Here is a 7,175-nt window from a genome sequence, read left to right as displayed (position 1 = left end):
GACTGCAAATGGGATCAAGTTTATGTATTTTGTGAAGATAGCTCTACATTTTGTTATTTCATTTCTGTAAGCCATTTAATAAACTATAACTGACTAACATTGGAATTGGAGTTGATTCCAAGGCAATACATAAAAGACCAAAAACATGAAGCAACCACATATTTCGCAATGGAGCACAGCGCCAGCAGGTGTGGCAATAATTGTGATAGTGAAATTAGCAAAAATATTTCTGACACAACCCCGAACATATTTCTTCATCAATCTACACACAACACCCCATAATGACAAAGCGAAAACAGGTTTTTAGAATTTTTTGCAAATGTATTACAAATACAAAACAGAATTACCTTATTTATATAACTATTCAGACACTTTGCTATGAGACTCTAAATTGAGCTTAGGTGCATCCTGTTTCCATCCTTGAGATGTTTCTACAACTTGATTGGTGTCCACCTGTGGTAAATTCAATTTATTGGAAGGCACACACCTGTCTATATAATGTCCCACAGTTGACAGTGCATGTCAGAGCAAAAACCAAGCCATTAGGTCGAAGGAATTGTCCGTAGACACAGGATTGTGTCAAGGCACAGATCTTGGGAAGGGTACCAAAACAATTCTGCAGCATTGAAGGTCCCCAATAACTCAGTGGCCTCCATCTTTCTTAACTGGAAGAAGTTTGGAACCACCAAGACTCTTCCTGGAGCTGGCCGCCCGGCCAAACTGAGCAATTGGGGGAGAAGGGCCTTGATCAGGGAGGTTACCAGGAACCTGATGGTCACTCTGACATGGCTGCAGAGTTCCTCTATGAAGATGGGAGAATCTCTCAGAAGGACAACCATCTCTGCAGCACTCCACCAATTATGCCTTTATGGTAGCGTGGCCAGACGGAAGCCACTCCTCAGTAAAAGACATGACCGCCCGCTTGGAGTTTGCCAAAAGGCACCTAAAGAATATCAGACCTTGAGAAACAAGATTATCTGGTCTTATGAAACCAAAATTGAACTCTTTGGCCTGAATACTAAGCATCATGTCTGGCGGAAACATGGCACCATCCCTACGGTGAAGCATGGTGGTAGCAGCATCATGCTATGGGGATGTTTTTCAGCGGCATGGACTGGGAGACTAGTCAGGATAGAGTGAAAGATGAACGGCGCAAAGTACAGAGAGACCCTTGATGAAAACCTGCTCCAGCGCGCTCATGACCTCAGACTGGGGCGAAGGTTCAACTTCTAACAGGACAACAACCCTAAGCACAGCCAAGAAAACTCAGGAGTGGCTTCGGAACAAGTCTCTGAATGTCCTTGAGTGGCCCAGTCAGAACTTGAACCTGATCGAACATCTCTGGAGAGACCTGAAAATAGCCTTGCAGCAACACTCCCCATCCAAACTGACAGAGCTTGAGAGGATCTGCAGAGAAGAATGAGAGAAACTCCACAAATACAGGTGTGCTAAGCTTGTAGCGTCATACCCAAGACTCAAGGTTGTAATCACTTCCAAAGGTGCGTAAAGGGTCTGAATACTTAAGGAAATGTGATATTTTAGTCGTTTTTTAAATTATAAATGTGCAAACATTTATTTAAAAAAAAGTTTTTCCTTTGTAATTATGAGTTATTGTGTGTAGATTGATTATTTTAGAATAAGGCTGTAATGTAACAAAATGTGGAAAAAGTCAAGGGGTCTGAATACTTTCCGAATGCACTGTAACCCAAACTAAGCTATCAGTGTTATTAAAAGTCTTATTGAAACATTCAGTGAATGTTTTAAGGAAGTTATTAAAAAACTTAACATATAATTTCTGTTCTCAGAACAATTATAACACCTTCCAGGCAAACTTTCAGAAAGTTCTCAGAACTTCCCTGCAGCCGAAAAAAATGTACGTTCACAGAACAGACATTTTCACTTCCGTTCTCAGAACATTTAAAAAGCTCTGTTTACCGGTCAGGATACTTATGGCTTCGTTCCCAGAATCAATGGGAAACCAAACATGTACATTCCCACAACTTCCAAGGAACCAAATGTGTTAGCTGGGTTGCACTAGAGGTGGTTAGAATTGTGAGAGGACAAGCCAATCCCTCAACCCCCCACCCGCCTCACAGTTCCTCTCAGATGTGACAGCTACACAGTGGCGACCCGTCATTCAGGGCAGGTTTTGAGCCCCACCTGTTTAGCTTAAAAAAAACATTTTTTTTTACATTGTTGTTGCCTGTTTTGTATGTTATTTTGGAATTAATACATGTCACATATCAGTTTGCAAATAATGTTTATAAAAAAGCTTTCTTGAGTAAGGCAGATGTTTCAGCCTAGCTCAGTGCTTTCAGTTGTGGTGGGGCAGCCAGTGGAAAATACAGAGCGTAGGGGTTGGAAATGTTTCTAGTTGCGCCGTGATTGGCGTGATCAGTGTTCTCTCACTCATGGGGACACCGAAAATTCAAGCCCTCTGTGGGTGCTGCCATAGATTTACATTAGAAGTGCCCATCCAAGAAGATTAAAGGTCATTGGCCACATATAAAATTACGTCAAATCACGTTATATCTACCGTAGCTTTGATTGGACTGATCATGTCAACATCATACTTTCGAAATCTTAGCTAGCAAGCTAGACAAGCAGTCATCATCATGAATCAAGTGGACCATCTACTGGCAAATCCTTTTCAAATCTTGTCATATGAAGAGAAATTATAAATAAAACATTTCGGTGCTCACCGGCCATTGGACATAAACAATACACAACCAGTTGGAAATCGCAAATTCAACAATGAGTGGCTTGAAAGGAATCCGTGCCTAACTGCAAGCGTTGCAAAGCAATCACTAGCCTGCTATTCACTGGAGAGGGTGTGTTGTCCAAGTCTGGGTTTAAGGGTCTATTTTCTAAGCTTAAAAGGATACACATTCACATGTAACACAATAGGCCGGAAAAGGTTGAATACATTTGCCATGCTTTCAATCCAGTATGACTTCTGCCGCATTCAAAACAACTCGAAACTCGGAACTGGGAAAACTCAGACTTCAGTGAGTTCAAGACAACTGGGAACTCTGAAAAAAACTAGCTCCGACTGGGAAAATACGTTTGAACAATCATCCAACTCAGAATTCCAAGTCGGGAACTCTGGCCTTTTTTCTAGAGCTCCGGCCTGAAGATCACTGTCGTCATGATTCAACCTAGTTTTTTTTTAACGAGTTCCCAGTTGTCTTGAAAGCACCATAAAAATGTGCCCACAAGAAGGATCGCCGTGCCACCTTCTGTTCAAGTGAGCACACAAGGCTCTGCTGATAGCCAGGTGTAGCGGTGGTAAGGATTCACTCCCTGGTGCTGAAAAGAAAGCTCTGTTGTTGGGATGGCTTCATTTTTGTGCTCACTGTTTGTCACCATTATAGTGCAATTCATGTATTGTTTAGTGCTGTGTTGTGTAGTGGCTTTTGTTTGCCACACCAAGAATTTACATGCTAAAATCGCCACTGCATAACATCTAATCAAACAAACCATAAAACTCAAGGATACATTACCCTTAATGTGACCACAATAGGTGATGCAAGGTCACATATGTAAAGGAAATCATGTTTAAACAAATAGGAATAGCTTTGGGCCTTTAAACGGTTATCTTTTCTAGTAGAGCAAATATTTTTTTCTACATTATCAGCAACACCTGGATACCAGTTCCGATTGAATAAGGAGAACCCCAACGTGCAATTGGATCCGGGGAAGACCATACACCTCCACTGTTGGTTTTCACGGTTAACAATTTGTTAATATGTCTGCAGTTCAAGTTTCTGGGCTGGAGCCTAATACTGTATGAAAAGGCTTTAGCTCTTCAGGCCCATAAGTGGAAATTGCCTGAAAATAATCAACACTGAAGAACACAGCACACATTTTCCTGATGGCTTCATTCCTCAACTGAAAAAAAATACATTGGTCAGCAGGTTCTGCTCAATCAATACCAATAACCTTAGCATGGATGAGTTACTGTAGAAGGCTGCCACTGACTGACTGCTCTTCCATCAGTAACCTTTTAGACAACATCTACTAAACTGTTCATCTCATCTGGCAACCAGCCTCTGCCAAGACACTCACTTACATTACAATGTAGTAATGTTCATGCACTTTAGGGTGCATCTTAATAGTCTAAAGTGACATCCATTCCTTACTTTACACTCCTTTGGAGTCACAGGATAGGTAGAAATATTTCAGGAAATTCATTTCACTTGATTTTCATTTTACCATTACAGATGATGGAAATGAAATGGAGCCACTTGCACCCTCAGTGTTTGAATGGTTGAATATATATTATCCCAGACCCTCACAGAGAGATGGGAATAAGGTCTTCAAAGACATTGAAGGTCTAACCAGGTGTACATGCAAGCCTGCCCCCTAGTGATCATGTTTGTGTGTCACATCATGTGAGGTTCAAGCCAGGCATTGAATAAAAACATATTTCAAAAACACAAAATACAACAATTAAAATGTAAAAGTTAACAGTGTGTACTTGTATCCTGTATGAGCATTTAGCCTACAGTGTCACACCCTGATCTGTTTCACCTGTATTTGTGCTTGTCTCCACCCCCCTCCAGGTGTCACCCATTTCCCCATTATTAACCAAATCAAATCAAAATTGATTTGTCACGTGCGTACAGTGAATCGCTTACTTACAGGCTCTAACCAAAAGTGCAAAAAAGGTATTAGGTGAACAATAGGTAAGTAAAGAAATAAAACAACAGTAAAAAGACAGGCTATATACAGTAGAGAGGCTATAAAAGTAGCGGCGCTACATACAGACACCAGTTAATTAGGCAGAATGTACATGTAGATATGGTTAAAGTGACTATGCATATATGATGACAAGAGAGTAGCAGTAGCGTAAAAGAGGGGTTGGTGGGTGGTGGGACACAATGCAGATAGCCCGGTTAGCCAATGTGCGGGAGCACTGGTTGCTCGGTCCAATTGAGGTAGTATGTACATGAATGTATAGTTAAAGTGAATATGCATATATGGTAGAAAGAGAGTAGCAGCAGCGTAAAAAGAGGGGTTGGGGGGCACACAATGCAAATAGTCAGGGTAGCCATTTGATTACCTGTTCAGGAGTTATAGCTTGGGGGTAAAAATGTTGAGAAGCCTTTTTGTCCTAGACTTGGCACTCTGTTACCGCTTCCCATGCGGTAGTATAGAGAACAGTCTATGACTGGGGTGGCTGGGGTCTTTGACAATTTTTAGTGTCTTCCTCTAACACCGCCTGGTGTAGAGGTCCTGGATGGCAGGCAGCTTAGCCACAGTGATGTACTGGGCCGTACGCACTACCCTCTGTAGTGCCTTGTGGTCAGAGGCCAAGCAATGATACAACCAGTCAGGATGCTCTCGATGGTGCAGCTGTAGAACCTTTTGAGGAGCTCAGGATCCATGCCAAATCTTTTTAGTTTCCTGAGGGGGAATAGGCTTTGTCGTGCCCTCTTCACGACTGTCTTGGTGTGTTTGGACCATTCTAGTTTGTTGTTGATGTGGACGCTAAGGAACTTGAAGCTCTCAACCTGCTCCACTACAGCCCCGTCGATGAGAATGGGGGCGTGCTCAGTCCTCCTTTTCCTGTACTCCACAATCATCTCCTTAGTCTTGGTTACGTTGAGGGATAAGTTGTTATTCTGGCACCAACCGGCCAGGTCTATGACCTCCCTATAGGCTGTCCCGTCGTTGTCAGTGATCAGGCCTACCACTGTTGTGTCGTCTTCAAATGTATTGATGGTGTTGGAGTCATGCATGGCCATGCAGTCGTGGGTGAACAGGGAGTACAGGAGGGGGCTGAGCACGCACCCCTGGGGAGCTCCAGTGTTGAGGATCAGCGTGGCAGATGTGTTGCTACCTACCCTCACCACCTGGGGGCGGCCCGTCAGGAAATCCAGGATCCAGTTGCAGAGGGAGGTGTTTAGTCCCAGAATCCTTAGCTTAGTGATGAGCTTTGAGGGTACTATGGTGTTGAACGCTGAGCTGTAGTCAATGAATAGCATTCTCACATAAGTGTTCCTTTTGTCCAGGTGAGAAAGGGCAGTGTGGAGTGCAATAGAGATTGCATCATCTGTGGATCTGTTTGGGCGGTATGCAAATTGGAGTGGGTCTAGGGTTTCTGGGATAATGGTGTTGATGTGAGCCATTACCAACATTTCAAAGGACTTCATGGCTAAGGACGTGAGTGCTACGGGTCTGTAGTGTACTTGTACCTGTGTTCTCTGTTGCCAGTTCATTTTGTTTCGTCAAGCTTACAAGTGGTTTTCCCGTGCTTCTGTCTTGCTCTAGATCCTGTTTTCTAGCTTTCCTGGTTTTTGACCATTCTGCCTGCCCGCCGTTCTGAACCTTTCGGACTCTGCTCTGGACAACTGACCTCTGCCTGCCCTTGACCTTTCATTTGCCTGCTCCCCTGTTTCTGTAATAAACTTTTGCTACTTCGAAACTGTCTGCATCTGGGTCTTCTCCTGAGCCTTGATATACAGCTTTGTCTGAATACTAACATTCCCTTTCACAACTGGGATAGTACCTTATAGCTTGCTATGAAAGATTAATTACATTTATGTTAGGTCAAAATACACATACATTTCTGTGAATACACTTAAGGCTACAGTGTAGGATTGGGACATCCATTTGTCTCTCATAAATATATAGTCATACATTTTTGAAAAATACAAATCATGAGCTTGTTTTACTCAATTGATTGTAAACAATACCATTGCAAACAATATACAGTCGTGGCCAAAAGTTTTGAGAATGACAAATATACATTTTCAAAGTCTGCTGCCTCAGTTTGCATGATGGCAATTTGCATATACTCCAGAATGTTATGAAGAGTGATCAGATGAATTGCAATTCATTGCAAAGTCCCTCTTTGCCATACAAATGAACTGAATCCCCCAAAAACATTTCCACTGCATTTCAGCCCTGCCACAAAAGGACCAGCTGACATCATGTCAGTGATTCTCTCGTTAACAGAGGTGTGAGTGTTGACGAGGACAAGGCTTGAGATCACTCTGTCATACTGATTGAGTTCGAATAACAGACTGGAAGCTTCAAAAGGAAGGTGGTGCTTGGAATCATTGTTTTACACAAAAAAGGCTTCACAGGGCAAGGATATTGCTGCCAGTAAGATTGCACCTAAATCAACCATTTATCAGATCAAGAACTTCAAGGAGAGCGGTTCAATT

Source organism: Oncorhynchus gorbuscha, linkage group LG02 (genome assembly GCF_021184085.1).
Source record: "Oncorhynchus gorbuscha isolate QuinsamMale2020 ecotype Even-year linkage group LG02, OgorEven_v1.0, whole genome shotgun sequence".
NCBI lineage: Eukaryota > Metazoa > Chordata > Actinopteri > Salmoniformes > Salmonidae > Oncorhynchus > Oncorhynchus gorbuscha.
The sequence above is the reverse complement of the archived record's forward strand: the minus strand, read 5'-3'. Positions refer to the sequence as shown.